The 18,090-nt window shown below is 44.8% G+C and overlaps 1 protein-coding gene across 3 annotated transcripts in view; it reads left to right on the forward strand.

Annotated features, from left to right (window-relative positions):
- The window catches only part of NDST4 (N-deacetylase and N-sulfotransferase 4), a 2,547,020-nt gene that overhangs the window by 216,581 nt on the left and 2,312,349 nt on the right, over window positions 1–18,090 (forward strand). The window lies entirely within an intron of this gene.

The raw sequence follows: 18,090 nt of genomic DNA on the forward strand, positions 1-18,090 counted from the left end.
GTGATCAGATCTCCCCCGCCCTGTGCTCCTTACAATGACTCCCCATCAGGAACCAATTACTTTTCAAGAGTATGTGGTTTGTGTTCAAAAGTATCTTATTCACTGATTCTAATCCATTATTACCCCAAATCAGGCTGTACAGACCTTCCAGATCCTAAAGATCCAAATGGGATAAGAATTGGGATAGGAAGGTGATGATTATTCCGAGGTACTGGAAAGGAAGACACAGTGGCTGTACTTTTGTGGTTCATGGTCCAGACTCTGGAACACCCTCCCAGTATCGCTCTAAAGAGAATCGAACCTCCTGACCTTTCAGACACCTCCAGCTGCACCAGGGCCCAAGTAGCAGAGGGCACAATTGAGGTGAAGCAGGTACGCAACATTAGAGAGACCCATGCTTGACAGGATGGAAGGGAAGTAATGAAAAGGTTTATAGAAGATCTAAAAGAAACTTGGAGGTAGGCCAGGAGCAGGCTTGTATCATCTCCAACGACAGTGAGCCTTTGGAGCTGGGGTATTGAGCATGTGACACAGTACTGAGGATGTATATGTGGAAGAGAAGTTGGAGAGGTTGTAATGCCTGGGGACCACCATAGGCAAACAATAAGCAACCTACCAGGTAGGAAGGTATGATGAGGAACATAAGTCACCAAAAGAGGGATGGGTATGCCCAGGTGGATCCAGAGCCTGCTGGGCCTAGAGACCCAAGATACTCCTCATTGATCCAAGTTGATTTTACAGACACACTGTGCGCACACACAATATAAATTGCAGTTGGTATATGTTTATTTCCCAAGAAGGTAGCCTGACACGTGTTTCGAGCACTTGCTCTTCTACTGAGGCTACAGGTAAATGTACATGCAGAATAGGTCAGTACATAGAATTACAGAGTAATGTATTGTACATGGAAACAACCCAAGAAACAAAGCAAAAAGAGAGTGGCAAATTCACCATACAATTGCCCATCAGGCATATGAGATCAAAAGCAATCATATTAAACACAAAGAAGGCATCAAGGACATGAGAAGGTAATTCGATTACCAAATGGAGTATGCCAGTGCATGTAGGAAAAGAAGGACAAAAAGTTATTCAGAAAATGGCAAATGAAATGGCACACAGAAGATGGAATGGGGAGAAAAAAACAAAAATAACACAAATGTTAGCATGTTTCATCTGGGTTGGCCATCCAGTTAGTTGATGTATTACCAAAAGGGTGAAACAATTTACCTGAGTAGTGGGAAGTCTTTAATAATATCACTAAAAAGACAGGAAGAATGTGGGGAAAAAATAGCGTGTGAAAACTGATAGCTGGGTTGAGGGCATGGTAATTTGAGAAACCAAGAAAAAATGAATTTACCAATAGATGTGGTAAGCAACACAAGATAGAAGAATCGTGGGCTCCACTGTAAAAATAGTCATAACATACACCATGTTAATGGTGAATTGTATAATTACACAGAGTCAACAAAATTGAAAAGGCACAAGCCTTCATAGCTTAAAATGCAGTTGCAAGGACAATTGAAAGCGTAATCGCGTGAAACTGCAAATACGGCGGTGAGTGGAGGTACACACGGGACAGGTCGCAGACAGGAAGGGAGAGAAAGCAGACAGAACAGCATGATTAGTAATTGAGCAAAGGTGCACGTCTGGGCACAGAGTGGATGTGTGCGAAGCTCCTCCGTCAGTTTAGGGGTCTACGCAAAGTAGCTGGTCTTACCAGCGTCTCGGCTGTAACAGTGAACAGGAGCCAGGCGTGCACGGCTCCTGCAGAGTAATTAAGCACGTAGTCCGACTGCCGAAAAGCGGCGCGGGTGGCGAGTCAAGGACGCCATCTTGAGTGAGGACTGGTTACTGAGCAGTAAAGCAGTGGCGATACAAGGGTCAGAGGCCCAAGTGTAGGAATCAGCTAAATCACACTGAATGTGGCGAACTCTAATAATTTTGTATGCTGGATTAATAAGGTTACAATTGGTGAAATTGAATTACGAAAGAGGATGGAAAGTAAGGAAGAAGAACAACTAGAAGCGAAGAGAGAGGAAGGGAGGGAAGGAGAGGAGAGGAATGACCAGGAGTGGAATGAACAGGTTTCTACACATGACACAGAACCTTGGGAAAAAATGGAATTGGATGATGGTGTGAAGGATAGCCAATGTTGAGGATTAGATTAAAAAATCACCTATGGCGGTGGGGGGGGGGCAAATTATACCCCATGCATCTGCCTCTGGGGTTCCCGCCTCGTTTGGGCTGGTGACAGCAATAGATAAGTATATATGGAATAAATACTAAATGGATGGCCACCAATGAGTAAAAAGTTGTCCGTCTAGCGACAAAGTTACAATGTTACATTGAGAAAGCAATTGCTCATAAAAATACAGATAATTCGTGGTCTGTATTGAGACCTTGTGTGACAGTGCGATATTGACAAATAAGGTGAGCCTCTAATTGTCTCAATTTGAGGACAAGGTTGCCCCCCGTTGTGGCAGGGTCACTTTCGCCATCCCAAAAAATGTAATTTGTGCCTTATTGTCCATTTGATGGGCTTGTTGCCAGTGTACCGACAATGGGTACTTTGAGTCAACCTGGGAGATGGATGCGAGATGTTCCCTTATCCTGATTTTTAATGGTTGAATGGTACTGCCAATATAGCATTGTCCACAAACACAAATAATACAATATACAATAAATGTAGTGTTGCAATTAATGAAAGATTGGATTCTATGAGTGCCCAGTTGACCAAATTCAATTGTGCTAGTTTCGTGTACGTAAGCACACATAGACCATCCCCCACACTTGCGAATACCTTTATTAATTGGTTGGTGTAACCAAGTAGTTGTATGTTGTGGTTTCGACATAAAGGAGGGTGAGAGGATGCCCTTGAGATTAGTGGCCCTATTGTAGATGAAGTTGGGCGAGTCATCTACCCAGGAGCTGATGTCTCTGTCAAGCTGAAGCATATGCCAATGTTTATTGACAATTTTGTACATACTGGAACTATCTGCATTTTATCCTGTAATACATTTCAGTTTGTTGCTATGCGTATTTTGAGATCATACTTTAGGAGAAAGCAAATCCTCTCTCTTCATGGATTTGACCTCACGTTGTGCTTTGTCTAAGAGGCTGCTGCTGTAGCCTCTAGCCAAAACCGGTTGCGAATTAACGCACATTCCGTGTTAAAATCCTTGTTTAGAGAGCAGTTGCATCTGGCACGTACAAATTCCCCTTTAGGGATATTTTGTGAAACCGATTTCTTGTGGCAGCTGCTCGCATGTAGTACTGTATTAACTGATGTGGATTTGTGATAGGTCTTGGTAACAAATTTATTGTCAGAGATGCTGATCGAAAGGTCCAAATAAATCAATGCTAGTGAAGCTGAAGGTGTGGGTAAATTTAATATCCCATGTGATGGAATTTAAATATGACACAAAATCATTAAGAGAATCACAAGAGCCTGTCCAAATCAGAAACATGTCATCTATCTATCTTTTCCATGTATGAATATATGGTAAGAACAAATCATTAGTAAAGGCAAACATTTGGTCATAGTGATGCATACATATGTTTGCGAGGGCTGGGGCATAGCTGGCTCCCATTGCTATGCCTATCAGTTGTCTGTAGTAATTATCATTGAACAAGAACACATTGTTAGAGAGTGCACATAATAAAAGTTCTTTGACCTATTCTATATGCTCAAAAAAGGAGGCCGAATGTTCTCGAAAGATAAAATCAACACTGGCGATTGCCCTTTGATGGTTAATCGAAGTGTATAGTGCCTTCACATCAAGTGTCACTAATAGCATGATAGGTGATACAGAAAGTGAATCTAAGATGTTTAGAATATGCATAGTGTCTCGAATAAAGCTTGCCCCTCATTGATGACACCCAATAAGACTGAAACATGTCTGGGGATGCTTGTGTTCTTGTGTAGAAGGGATGTGACCTAGCAGTTCGGGTTCAGACTGCCCCGTTTGGGGTGGAGCACGCCTGATTTGCATATGGTCTTTCCCCTACTGTAATGACTTAGCAGGCAGAAAAAACTATGGACTGGAGGGTTGCCAGAGCAATGCCAGAGGTTAGGATTCATTCCAAACCTTCCAGCATCACCTCTTTTGTTTTTTATAAGTCTCCCAGAGTGGTACGGGTATGCTCAGACATGGGTCTCAAGCCTGTTTGGCCTAGAGACCCAAGCTACTCGTCAATGATGACACCCAATGAAGCCAAAACATGGCTGGGGATGCTTGTGGTCTTGTGCAGAGGGATGTGATCGAGCAGATCCAGCTGGACTGCCCCTTTTAGGCTGGGACCAAGCCTTATTTGCATATGTTCATTCGTCTTCTGTTATGGCTTGGAATGCTGAAGAACCATGGTCTGGAGGGTTGTCCAGAGGCATGCCAGAGGTTAGGATTAATTCCAAACCTCCCAGCCGTTATCTCTTTTGTTTTGCATGATGGGGAACAGTGCCAGGATCCTGAGACAGGGAGTCAGCAAGAGGGCAGAAGTTAAGCCTCTTGACCCTTCTAGAGCACCAGTTTCTTGATAGGAGTTTGTGTTTTGTCACTACCAGCATAGCCTGTCAGTCAAGCCTAGTGTGAGGTCACAAGTGGAGCTCTGATACCCACTGAACATGGACGCCACATTAATGACAAGAAGCAGTGGCTCTGCATGAATTAAGGACAAGAAGCAGAGGAAAAGGAGACAAAAAAGTAGTGTGGGGTTCACTGAACAACTGCAGGACTGTAATTGGCTGTTATCTGATATCCCAGATTGGGGAGGAAACCCAATTTAAGATTTTAAATTTGAGGGACTTGAACTTTTGCAAACATTTTGTTATCACTAACGTTTATGTTGCACGTTATCCAGATGTGTCCCAAACCTATACCTACTCCCTATTAACCCACGTTAAAAACATCTTCTTGTGCATGCCATATGTTGACTCTACTCTGGGTTTGCTGATCTGCGTAGACAATGGATTGTCTTTGTTTTAAACACTGCCACGTGCGTGGATGAACTTTTCAGCTCTGTTGTGTACACGGGAAACACCTTTCTAGCCTATACCAATTGCTCTAAACCTCCCTCCTTTCTGACTCAGTATTGGAAAATATTTCCCAATCCAGAAAATGTGTTAGGTCCTTGTGAACCTGGAAGGGGCTGGTCAAAATCCAACTAATGTTGACGTGGCCCACTCTCAGCTGGCAGAAGAAATTAAATTGTGCCTGGATGCCAAAATAGCCACCATATCAGCACACAAAACACAAGCTTCCCCACAAATGCCTCCCTGCCACCACTCAAAGACCTTAAACATCATATGTATTCTTCGAATGAAACTGTCATTCACATTACTATCCCTCTGCTAGGTTGGCATTCATACTTTATTTACAGAAGTACAAAAGCAAACTTTTAAAAGAAAAAAAATTATACTTCCAGGAAGAGCTTCACAGGTTGGCAACTTTTTAAAAGTTATATATTGACTCATTAGACAGCTTCGAAATCCATCGGCGCAGACATAGAAGATCATTCTTTCCCAAGAAATTTGTGAGAGCATAGCAACTTTTTTGGGGGGCGAATATCAGTAAAATCCATCAGGACTAAGAACACCTCTCTTCCTACTAATAACCACCAACATGGAAAAGATCCTTTAATTTGAGGCAGCCTCATGTGAACTGGTTTATGATTCCTTGGTACCCATCACATAAAGACAACTTAATGTATTCTCTGCCTTCAAAAGATCAGTATCACATGATGACGTTTGCATCCCTCTTGCAACATGTCTTTAACTCGATTGGGCCTGATTCACAGAGCTTTTTATAATGGGATGTCACCATTAAAAAATCGTTTGTGAATCAGGCCCATTGTGCCGCTTTCTCCCTCAGCCCATAACTTAAGACAAAAACAAAGCCTCTCTTTTGCTTCTGGGGAAGTCCCAGAAGATTCTAAATTAACGTATATGTCACATTTGCAAAAAGAACTTGAGGTGAATTCTACTGATGTGGCTACATTTGTGCAGATCTCCAATATTTGTTATCTAAATCAGATTCTCAAAAGTGAATTCATTATACTACTGCTGAACTGCATTGATACTCTGGGGACCCTCTGCCCAGCACAGTGTCGTTTCTTACGTCTGCTTGGCATCGATTCGGAAGCTGTGACCTTACTGGATGACCTGAGATGGGAGTTAATTCTGTCTTTGTCAGGACCTACCTTTATTAAATCTGTCAGAAGCCTTCAGCAAAATCAGTCACACATTCAACATTCATTCAGTCAAGGCAGGTGCTGTGGATCTAAAATACTCTGTTTGAATGGTTTGAGCTATCTTTAAAAAACTGGCACGAAATAATATCCCTCTCTCCATTTCAATCAGCTGCCACCCACTCTCTTTGGGAAGCACAGGCCTCTCCCCTATGTCCTCTACTTTTCAATATTTACATCACCCTAATTATCAACTTAAGTGAACGTATTAAATTATACCAATGATGCTAAGCTGATTTTCAAACTTAAAGTATACGTGACAAGACCGGTATCATCTAAAGCAGTCCGGAGCCAGTCCTCCGTGGAGCCCAATCCTTACCGCTTCCCTTTGTGCCAATCTATGTGTTGGCCGTACCTGTTTGTCTCAAACCATGTCTCTACCCCAAGATGCTAGCCAGTCTTTTCTTTCTTGCTGAAAAGGTGAAGTGGAACAAGAATGCAACAGGGCAGCAACCCGTGACGACCAGTGTGAAGCATCATCTACCAGCAGCAGAGAGCCCGCAAACCAAAGATCAGGCAGAATTGCCTCCAGCTCCTGAATTACATTACCAGCAGAGAAGGAGCAGGCAATGAGCGCCGCTAAAAGGTCTGCAGGTTGTTGCCAGCAAAGCTGTGTAGCATTGCAGAAGAGCGGCAGTGAGCCTCTGCAGCCAAAGGCAGACACCCGAGACAACCAGAGCCTCTTTGGAGGATACAAGCCCTGATCACACCAGGGCTTACCTGTGGGGCCACAGGAAAAAAGCCCTATAACAAAAACTGCAAAACGCACCTTTTTTCGGTCCACCATTGAAATTGAGCCACTCCGTGCAGAGGAAGTGGGCGTGTCTTACCCTCTCATTTGTAACATTTGCAGTATTTTCCATACCCTGTTAGTGAAAGACAGGGCCAGTTTGGCCAGAGACAGAGGCCCAGTCCTTTGATGGGGAGGGGGATAAAAGAGCACAGCAAGAAATAGTAAGTGTAGGTTGTTCGGATGAGGTCACAGGAGGAGAAGGAGTACCAAGTGACCAGTAGTAGGAAGGAGAAGCGGGTGGTAGTTTGAGGCTATAATTAAGAAGGTGAGGTATTGGTTATTGAGTGCAAGTGTACTGTGTTTTGTTTTTGTGTGTATGTGTGTGTGTGAACTGAATGAAGATGGAGTATGTAGTGTGAGAGGTGTTTGTGAAGCAGTTGTGTAGGTGAAAGCAGGTTGTGCTGTAGAATGGGGTGGAGGGGTAGATCTAGTGGAGTTTGGGAGGTGATGCAGTAGTGTGAAAGGATGAGTAGCAGCAGAGTAGGAATAGTAGTATTAGAGTTGGAGGAGTATTAGACTTGGGAGGAGGAGTTGCAGCAGTAGAGTGGGTGGAGAGGAAGAAGAGAACATCAAAGGAGAAAAGGCAGAGTGACACATAGCAGGGAGTGAAGGTTGGTGGATGGAAGTCAAGGAGAGGAGGCAGGTAGAGTAGAAGGGCAAGGCAGTGGTGTTCATGAGTGGAAACAGGTAAATATTACACAGCAATTGCAAAGCATGGCCAGATTCCTCATTAGAGCACTAACTTGTGGCTAGAGTAGGGAAAGTTAGGAATTTCCTGCGGGAGTCACTGAGCCTGTTTTAGGGAAGACATCATTAGTACAAGCCAGATCATAGACAGCAGGGTTAAAAAAGTTATAGCACTAACCACAGTCTTGGGTCAGGGAGGAAGTTCATTGGCAGATAAGAGAGAGAGAGACCGATGGCCCTAGGACCACTCCCCACAGCCCTTCTCCAGCCAATTCCTTTGATCATAGTTCTGACCTATCTCTGTCCTAAACTAGTGAATCATTGCTCAAAGAACCCTCTGTATGTCTTGTGCACAGCCCTGCACTGCCTCAAAGACTAGATAAGCACTGAAAACAATGCAAATAATGAACAATTTTGTTGTTCTGTTTGATAAGAAACTGAATATGGAACCTCACATAGTCGTTGTAAGGCTAAAGGTTGTCTTCACTGGATGGCTGTTCGAGAGGATGTCTTACATTCTCCAGGAGATTTCATGCAGTGAGTGTGTTAGCAGCATGATTATGCGCCGTGTTCTCCAGCCTGCAACAATATCTACTCTATAGGCTTCATTGTGGGCAGATTGCTGTTGCTTAGACTATCCTACGGCTGTGGAGGTCGGAACACATATCTTCTGGCCTTCAATCGCTCCACTGGATGCTAGTGATGGAAAGAGTGGACTTTATGGCTTTCTGCTTTGTACATAGGTCACTACCCAAACTAGGCCCTGTTAATGTACAGGTAAATATATCAAGATACACACCTTTGTGTTCATTACATTGCTCTAATCCTGTATATCCAGGTTTAGAGTTATGAAGTATGGAGGATACTGCTATTTGGTCCTGCCCCTCTCCACCCTCTGCCCCCCGACTCCTTAACAGAAATATCATTGACTATGCGATATTTTGCTAAGTTGACAGTGTCTCACTTCTCATAGTCTATATTCCATCCTCATCTACTATCTCATGCAGCCCTCTTTCTTTAGCACCAAGAGGCCACTTTGGTGGCAAACGAACTGCTCTACAAAAGAGAACAACATAATGAACATAACTACTTTACAACATGTGGAAGAGACAGAGCGATATGAATCATACAAGTCTGCTGAGGACTCAGTTCATCTGGCAGCAATGGGGGTTTATTGCAATTCATAAAGCCCCTTCTTAAAACGTATTGATTTTTCCTATGTTCACCTTAGACCAGGTAGCAGAGTGCAAACCCCGTACACATTTGATGCAAAGTGGATGTCAATATAAATCAGTAATCTGCCAAAGTAGAATAATACGATGCACAGAAATAGCCAACTCCAAATGTAATTACATTTTGTAAAGTGCAAGCCTAATGTTTAGCTCCATTAATTTATCAAGCACTTCATGTCTACGCACTTTAGATAAGCAGAACAATGGTAACAAATGTCATTGGGACTGGTTTCATAGAATTATTTGTGATGAAATGTGATGGCGATCGAACTCTGATGGCCCTGAGTGTACTAGAGCGAGGCTCATAGGTCCAACCGTGTTCCCACTGAGCTATCCCCCAGGTCCTATCGAGCCTTCCTATCTGTTGTTAACACATATAACCTATGCCTGTCGTAACCTTAATTTCTATAATTAGGAATCTTGAGCATAAATACATTACTCCTGCACGTTATCGAGCTACAAGCCCACCGCTAGAAATGATCTGCTTAATTCTCTTTCTACCAATGGTAGGCTCACAACATCCAGTGTTTCTGCACTTAACTGCCAAGAAAAAGTAATATGATTGAAAAAATATTGTATTTTAAAATTGAAACATATTTGTATGTATTTGTAAATGCGAGGAAATGCCATCTAGCAAGGGTGTACACGCCCTGGTATTCTTGATTTGTACTAATTAAATGATGCAGGAGATTCCATCTGAAGAAGAGTGGGCTGCTGGCCAGATCCCTGTTTCACAAGCTCAATGGCTAAAGCACACACGTGCACTGTTGCATCAGTCTCTGATCTGCATTGCCTGCTCTCCAGTGGCACAGAGCAGGTTCAGAAGTCACAGGGGCCCTTTTGACAGGTGCTGCGACAGCCAAGTCACACCAGCACAGAAACTGCATGTATGTGTGTATTTTATTTATTTTATTGGTTATTTGTCAGGCGCCTATACAACAAATGGTGTTTCAAACCACCACAAGACAAAAAAGGGAGGGGCAACAGGGGAGAAATAACAGTAATGGTCCTACTAGTCCTTGTGACATTCCGGACATGCAAGTGCAGAACAAAATGTCCTTGGGAAAGGGGTGGGGGGATCAAGTGTCGGTTTTCAGAGAAGTGCTAAGGTGGGATGGAAAAGGATGATAAAGGGGGAAGTGCAGTGGGGAGGGCAAGTGCCAGGGAGTGCAGATAAGTGCACTGGAGGAGGGCCTGGAGCCCTGCAGTGATCAGTGGGAACCAGGCTGCCGGGCACATAATCAAAATGAGGGTATCAGCAGGGCAGGTGGAGAGTGAAGGAGGAAGAAGAAAGGAAGGTTTGAGGAGCTTCCGGAACTTGAGGAGATCCGGCTCACGCATGAAAGGGGCAGGGAGACCATTCCAGAGGGAAGCTCCTACAGAGGATAGAGATCTACCACCTACTCATTGCTTAGTGGAGCATCTGGATTGCAGAGAGTTGGAGGTAGCAGATCGAAGGGCTCTAGAATAGAGATATTTAGGCAGAGGCAGTTTGATATAGCAAGGCCCCAGGCCCAGAAAGCCCTATGAATGATGCAGAGGGGCTTGAATTTTATCCTAGAAGCCAACAAAGAGAAATCACGGCTGGAGAGATCCGGTCCCTGGGCTTGAGGCTAAGGATAAGTCTTGCCGTCCTATTCTGGACTAGTTGAAGAGGGCGAAGACAAGATGCAGGAAGATTGAGGAAGAGGCTATTGTAGCATTTCAAGCCTAGACAGAAGCAGAGCTCTAGAGATGTTGAGTTTCTGGGGAAAGTGAGGTAATGGAGAATGCCTCGGAAGAGTTACAGCTGATAGTAGGCCTTATTGGCAAAGTCCTAGATGTGAGGCGAGAAGGATAGAGAGGAGTCAAAGATCATGGCAAGGTCCCAATGAGAAGCATCTCGGTTTTACTGCCATTAAGGCAGAGATCATTGGCAGCACACCAAGACTGAATAGCAGCCAGACCATCAGGGATGAGAGATAAGGAAGAGGAGAAAGAGGAGAGCAACTTGAAGGAGAGTTGAGTGTCATCAGTGTAGCATTAGAAGTAGGGAGAGAAGGAGGATATCAGGTGGTCCAAAGGGGGGAGATAGATGTTAAAAGGCCACAGTGAGAGTATAGAACCCTGAAGGACACCGCAGGTGGACAATGAAAGTAGAGGACATAAAACTTCCCAGTTGAACCTGGGAAGGTCGGTTGCAGAGGAAAGAGGACAGCCAGCTCAGTGCCAGGCCAGTGATACCAACAGTGTCAAAGAGACGATTTATCAGGATGGCATGATTGACCATGTCAAAGGCACAGGAAATATCCAAGAGGATAAGATCATTAGGAGAATTGGAGTTTAAGTTAGAGAGCAAATCCTCACGGGTGCTCAGAAGAGCAGTTGCCATGCCTGTGGTTTCTCTGAAGCCAGACTGGTGATCACGGAGAGAGCCAATTGATTTTGTGTGTTGGGTTAGTCGGTAGATGGCCAGCTTCTCCAAGAGTTTGCCCAGGAAGGGTGTAATTGAGTTTAGGTGATAGTTAGCAGGGCAGGTGGGGTCAGCTGAGGGCTTTTTCCAAAGGGGATGCACCCAGGAGTGCTTGAGGGGTGAAGGGAAGGAGCCATTGGCAAAAGAGTGGTTGCAGAAGTCGGCCAAGGAAGGAGCAAAAGAGTAAATGTTGTCCTTAATAGTTCTAGAAGATCAGGGAAGCACCTCTTTGGTGGACACTTTCATTGAGACGACTTGTCTAGAGTCCTTATCCAGTGCTATATGTGAGAAAGAGGAGAGAAGTAGGGAAGGGGAGAGGGCCAAGGGAGCCATGCAAGCAGGGGAGGGTGGAAAGGGGCTTGGGGAGTGAGTGGGGACAGAATGACCTGGGTTTTGGAAATGAAATGGGAGACCAGAGAGGTACAGAGAGTAAAGGATGGTAAGGGAGATGAAGAGACAGCAGAAGGATTGGCAAGTTCCTTACAGATTTCAAAGGTTTCACAAGCGTTATTAGTGGCCCCACAGATACAGGTTTGGGTGTGAGCCCTCTTCTTGGAATGAATAGAGAGTTTGTATTGCCTTTAAAGCAGACGACAGGCCAGCTTGTCAGAGGATGAAGCAGGCCATTTCTGCTCAACCACTCTGCACATGCGTTTCAGAGAGGTTAAATCAGAGTTGTACCAGGTGCTGTGCTTGGAGTAAGGATCGATTTGGATCTTCAAGAGAGGGGCAAGGATATCAACGGTGATAGTGACAGAGAGGTGGAGATTAGCAAGAGCAGAATACGTGTGGGATTCAGGGGCAATAGTGGGAGGGGGAATCTGAGTGGAGAAGGAGACAGGCAGTGAATGTGGATGCTTAATTAAGGGGACAAGAGAGATCAAGATGAGAAGACAGTGGGGAATGGTCAGACCAGGAAAGGAGAGTAGAGACAAGGGTGGAGATAGGAATGTATAAAGAGAGGGCAGAGAGAGACGAGCCAGAGGGATGAATGGTAAGGGAATGAGTGTTGCAAAGGTGGTGGAAGAGTCCAGAAGCCCTTTCGGGAGAGCCAAGGTGGATATTGAAGTCACCAAGGAAGAGAAGTTTAGAGGTGGTTGCAAGAAGGACACAGGTGAGGTCAGACCACTCTGAGAGGAAGAGGGCGACAGGACCAGGGGGTCTGTAGATAATAGTCAAAGAGAGGGAAGGGGAGACACCAAGCCTGCAGACGAAGTATTCAAAGGAGGAATAGGACAACATGGGAATGATTGTGGCAGGGATTCAATCTGGGAAGATCAGGGCCACTCCGCCTCCAGGCCAGGTAGGCCTGGGCTTGTAGATGATCTTGTAAACCTCAGGGAGGAGAGTGTCAAAAGCAGTGACAGAGCTGGCAGTGAACCACATCTCGGTGAGGGCGAGAGCATCGAGGTCAAAGTCTTTGAGGAGGAGACAGATATCAGGAGCATGTTTGACAGCAGATCGAGAGTTGAGGGTGGCTAGGTGGAGCTGGTTAGAACATTTCAGGGTCTTCCGAGGTGGGGTACAGCGATGTGGTATGCCAGTTGGAGATGGAGAGGGGAAAAGGGGGTAGACCACAGGAGGAGTGGCAGGAGAAGGGAGGAAGTTGATAAGAGATGGAAGACACCTGCCAAGAAGGAGAAGGATGGGCTGAGAGCCCTCGGCCATGACAGTGCCATTATGATAATCATTAATGATGCACCTGGAAGAAGAAAAGCCCGCCAAGAGTACTTCCCATCTGGTGCCACCATTAATCAGTGAAAAAGAGAAAGGAGAGAGGACAGCGACCATATGTGGAGTTGATATGTCCGGAGAGGGAACAGCATGGAGGATATCAGTGACAGTCTGCCTGGTGGAAGCATTGACGTAGGTGTCCGCAATGGGCAGGTATGAGTTGGAACCAGGAGGCCCTTTTTGAACTTTTTTCTTCTAGACTTTGAGAGGGAGGTAGGATAGGTGACAGAGTAGCAGCTGGAATAAATAGGTGAAATAGAGAGCACCATGGAAGAAAGACAGCGCAGGATAGGGAGAGAGAGAAGAAGGAGACAAGGCACTACACAATGCACAGTGAACTAACCAGGTGGCCTAGCAGCAAACAGTTGAGATAGAGACAGGTGCAGACAGTGACTGGACTCTTCAGGCCCACCTCGGGAAGTCAGGCACATCTTACAACTGGAGAGAAGCTGAGTCCTGTGCTGTTCAGAAACCTGATGTGTGCCGTAAAATCTGCAACTCTGTTCCAAAACCACAGTTTCAGGATGAATAACTATTCTGGTGGTAGTGTTATCTTTAAACATAAAGTCATACCTAACTTTACGGTATGCTGGATGGATTGTAATTCACAAAACTAAACAAAGCCATATCTGATTAATATCATACATATGTCAACACTGTGAGCCAAGGCCAGCTGGGGAAAAAGTGTGTATATTCCGAAAGTCTGAAAGACTGCAGCTCTCCTTTGAACCTTTGTGAGGTCTAGTAACCTCTCTCTCCAGCCTGACATCCCCTCAGCTCGAACTGTTCTGGGAAATACCCTACACAAAAGGATTAGCCTCACACCAGGGTGTTGCATAAGAAAAGGTATTTAATGCCATGGGTCAGATAAGGGTGAATTGTTTGTGTAGTCAGGGAGAGCTCAGTAGAGAAGGGTTCCAACTCTTGGCTATTTCTGTACCTCTCCTTCATTCCTGACTCCTTCACTTGATTTAGCACTAAAGCGCTTTGTCTATGATGCCAGAAGGCAAAAACTACTTGTGAAACGGACAGGGATTGGATGCCATACAGCCAAGTTTCAGAAGGTGCAAACGGGTGTTCCATGACAGAGGGAAGGTCTGCTCCCTAACCATCCCCAGATCACATTGGCGGGTGACCTGGCTCTCTGCCAGCTACACTGGTACCATAACCAGGACCTCACTGGAAGTGAGGGAATCCTACAGGTATTTGCCAGCCTCCCCTATGTTTTGGAGGATGAGAACAGGTACTAATTTGTCCCTAAGACAATATATTGTAGCCAGATCAGCCAGGATTTCTGTGTTTTCACTGCCAAAGTCTTTGGGCCAGGTTTCAAAAACTTGTTGATACATTCAAAACACCATGAGCCTTTGTTGCTGCTTTTAGCACTTTCCCAATCTTCACGCTGCTCACACAAAGCAAAGAAGCTTGGTTCACTGCTGTTAAACCAGACATTATGCACTGCCAAAAAATTGCCACTCAGTGTTTGGAAATAGAAAGAGACATATGTTCAATGTATAGTTCTTCATATAAAGGGGCCTTGAAAAACTGCATTTCTGGCATACTTTTTGCCTGCAGCCAATGGAGTTTAAAGTGGAAGGACCGCTTGCCTTTTTTTCCCCATGTAAAAGTGATATCCAGCTCTGTGTGCGTTTTCTTTTTTAGTTCCATATGTCTTGTAACTACCATATGATTAAACGTCTCTGGGACATTGAAAGCTTATGGAACTACCATCTTAGCACAATATTTTGTTAGTCCAATAAAAGATATCAAAACCTGGCTTTTGCTTGATTTTACAGCTGGACTAAAACACATCCAAACCCTTTCTTGCACATTATAATGGATATTTAATCATCAATTACCTTTAATCCTCTTGTGAATTGGCTTTTGATTTCGTTCTTCAATTTCATTTATTTACTGTGTGTGTTCTTGAGTAAATGCCATCACCTTTTTCAAATCAGCCCAAAAAGAGTTCAAGAGAGACTTAAGTTAATGTTTTTATTGCAATTGGCCTGTATCCGACTATCATAACCACAGCTGGTGGGGTCCCTGTATAGCACTTGATACAGGGAAATGTTAGAGACATGAGAAGGGAAATGAACTGATACATTGAAATCACTGGTGTAACAGGGGCCCCCACAGCCCCCACGGTGCAGGGGCCCCCACTACCACATGTCCTGGGAGGGAGCCCCACTTGGAGTTAAACAAAGAAAAAAAGTGTTTTTAAACATTTTTCTTTTAAAAAGTTTCTTTTTGATTTCACTCTTCTGTAACAGAAATATTTTTTTTATGAAGGCAGAGTGAATACAAAAAGGAACTTTCTTTTTGAACTCTGTGGGCTACCCCCACCCCATGACATGAAGACCACAGGCTGGAGGCCTCCATGTCATGGGGTGGGAGAAGCCCTATGACTTCAAAAATAAAAAGTTTATTTTTAAAGTCACTCTGCCTTCATAAAGTAAGTATTTCCGTTATGGCTCAGTCCTTAATGGAAACAATGTCTTTATGAAGTCAGAGTGACTTCAAAAAGAAACAATTTATTTTTGAAATATTATGTCTCCCCTCATTCCCATGACGTGTGCGTGTGTGAGTGTATGGTGAAAGAGTGCACACAAATCTATGGGTGGCTGGGTGTGCGTGTACAGTGAAAGGGTGCACACTTAAATGGGTGGGTGGGTGCCTGGTTTTGTGTGCCTGTATGGTAAAAGGGTGCACACTTAAATGTATGGGTGGCTGCCTGGGTGTGCCTGTATGGTGAAAGAGTGCACACTTAAATGTATGAATGGTGTGTGTGCTTGTGTTCAGGGGCACAACAAAACCTACATTTCATGGGGGCTAACCCTTGAAATGTTGGGAAAGGCGCTAACTTCACGTGTGGTAGGGAGGAGCAAACTTATTTGTGTGGGGGCATCTAACTTCTTTATGCATTTAAATGAGACTATTCTAGTGCAGCTTTAATGTTACAAGCAGTTAACTCTCTCATTTAAGTCTGAAAGCACCCACTTATGGACTGTTGTGAGAATGACTGGTCACCTGTTCCCTCCCTACACTTCCAATCACTCCCCTGGCATGCAAGTACTAAACCCACATCACAATTTCAATTGCTTAAAAAATGTGGCATTTGAATGCAGGTACTACCAGTGAAATGCTGTACATTAGTAAATGCTGGGCCGGGCCCTTGTTAACAGCGAAACCCAAGTGCTGTTTAACATCTGTGTCCTTTTCTGTCCGGCAACCCAGGTGCTGTTTAACATCTGTGTCCTTTTCTGTCCGGCAACTGCTCTGTAGGTCATCCAGGTCAAATCAACGTAGCCCACATTTCAAGGGGGGGAGAGCTGAAGCCCAGTCAGTTCAATGGTGTTGCACCACTATTTGTGTTTAATGCCTTGATTACTTATTGGTAATCTTTATGACTCCTAGCCCTATTCTTCCTCATCCAAGTACTTGTGTATGAGGCACTATTCCTCATACACAAGTACTGGGATGAGGTAGAGGTACATGAAGGTAATGCCTGACTTAGCTACCTGTAATCTTCATTACTCCTAGTCCCGCTCTTCCTCATGCCAGTACTTACCTATGAGGCAAGGAGCCTCATACTTAAGCACTGGGATAAGGAAGAGGGATGTGGAGGTAATTCTGGGTTAATTAGCTGATTTTGGAGGTTAGGGTAGGGGATGGGAGTTAGAGGGGATGTGTGGAGGGGATGGTATTGTGCAATAAATCATAATGGTCGTCGATGTCCATGCTAAGCAGGCATGATATGTGATATTAGTGGCTAGAGAGACATTTCAGTGCAGCCAGTCTAGTCATTACTCAGTTTGGTATGACTTTTTTAACTGGGCATTTCTGATAAAGCACTCTTGCTAAGTGTAATTACCAGGTTAGACTGGCATTTGGTTTCTGCCAGTCTAGCCATTTCTTACTGTGGCACAGTATATTTTTCTGGGCATCTGTGATAAAATGATATGATATGATATAAGTCATATATAACACGGCTGTACACAAGTGTTTTTAGGCACGACAAGACAAGGGAAAGAAAACAGGGGGAGGACAAGACAAATGATCTTACTAAGCCTTGTCATTCAGATCGTGCAAGTGCGTGAATGAGAAGTGCAAGGGGAAAGGGAGGCGGAAGTGCAAGGGAGAGGAGAGGAAAAACAGGGCAGCAATGCTCTGAGTAAGTGCAACCAGGGCAGCGCGGCTCTGGGTAGTGGAAGAAGAACAAGGGACTTTAGGGTTACAGTTACAGCCCTTAACTGTGTGGTAGGCCCAGAGGCAATGCAAGGGTGACTGATCAAGAAAGAGCCTGGACTCAGTGAGACTGAGGGTAGCCAAGCAACCAGTTGGTACAGCAGACAGGTAGGTCAGCAGGGGAGGCAGAAAGAGAAAGCAGAGGAGAAGAGGAACGTTTTGAGCGGCTTCTGGAACTTCAGGTGGTCTGGCACAACGTTGGGAGGGGCAGTTAGGCCATTCCAGAGGGATGCACCTGCAGGGACGAGGGATCTACCCCCCACACTCTCTGCCTTCAGTAGCATCTAACCCTTAAGGCTCGAGAAGGAAGGTATTTTGGAAGAGAGCGTTAGATGTAGTGCAGATCCCAGCCCCAGAAAGCCTTGTGGACAATGCAAATGGTCTTGAACTTGATTCTTGCAGCCACCAGGAGCCAGGGAGAGCTAGATTTCATGGCTGGAGAGATATGGTTTCTGGGCTTGAGGCCAAGGATAAGTCTTGCAGTCCTGCTCTGGATTAGTTGCAGAGGGCGGAGAGTAGAGGAAGGCAGATTGAGAAAGTGGCTGTTGCAGTAGTCCAGCCTAGAAAGAACCAGGGCTCTGGAGACTGTGAACTTCTGGGGGAAAGTGAGAAAGGGAAGAGTCCCTTTGAGGAGGTGCAGCTGGTAGTGGGACTTCTTGGTGATGTAGAGATGTGAGGAGAGAAAGCGAGAGTGGAGTTGA

The sequence above is a fragment of the Ambystoma mexicanum genome, chromosome 6q, assembly GCF_040938575.1.
Source record: "Ambystoma mexicanum isolate Mex_15411 chromosome 6q, UKY_AmexF1_1, whole genome shotgun sequence".
In the NCBI taxonomy this organism is placed as follows: Eukaryota; Metazoa; Chordata; class Amphibia; order Caudata; family Ambystomatidae; genus Ambystoma; species Ambystoma mexicanum.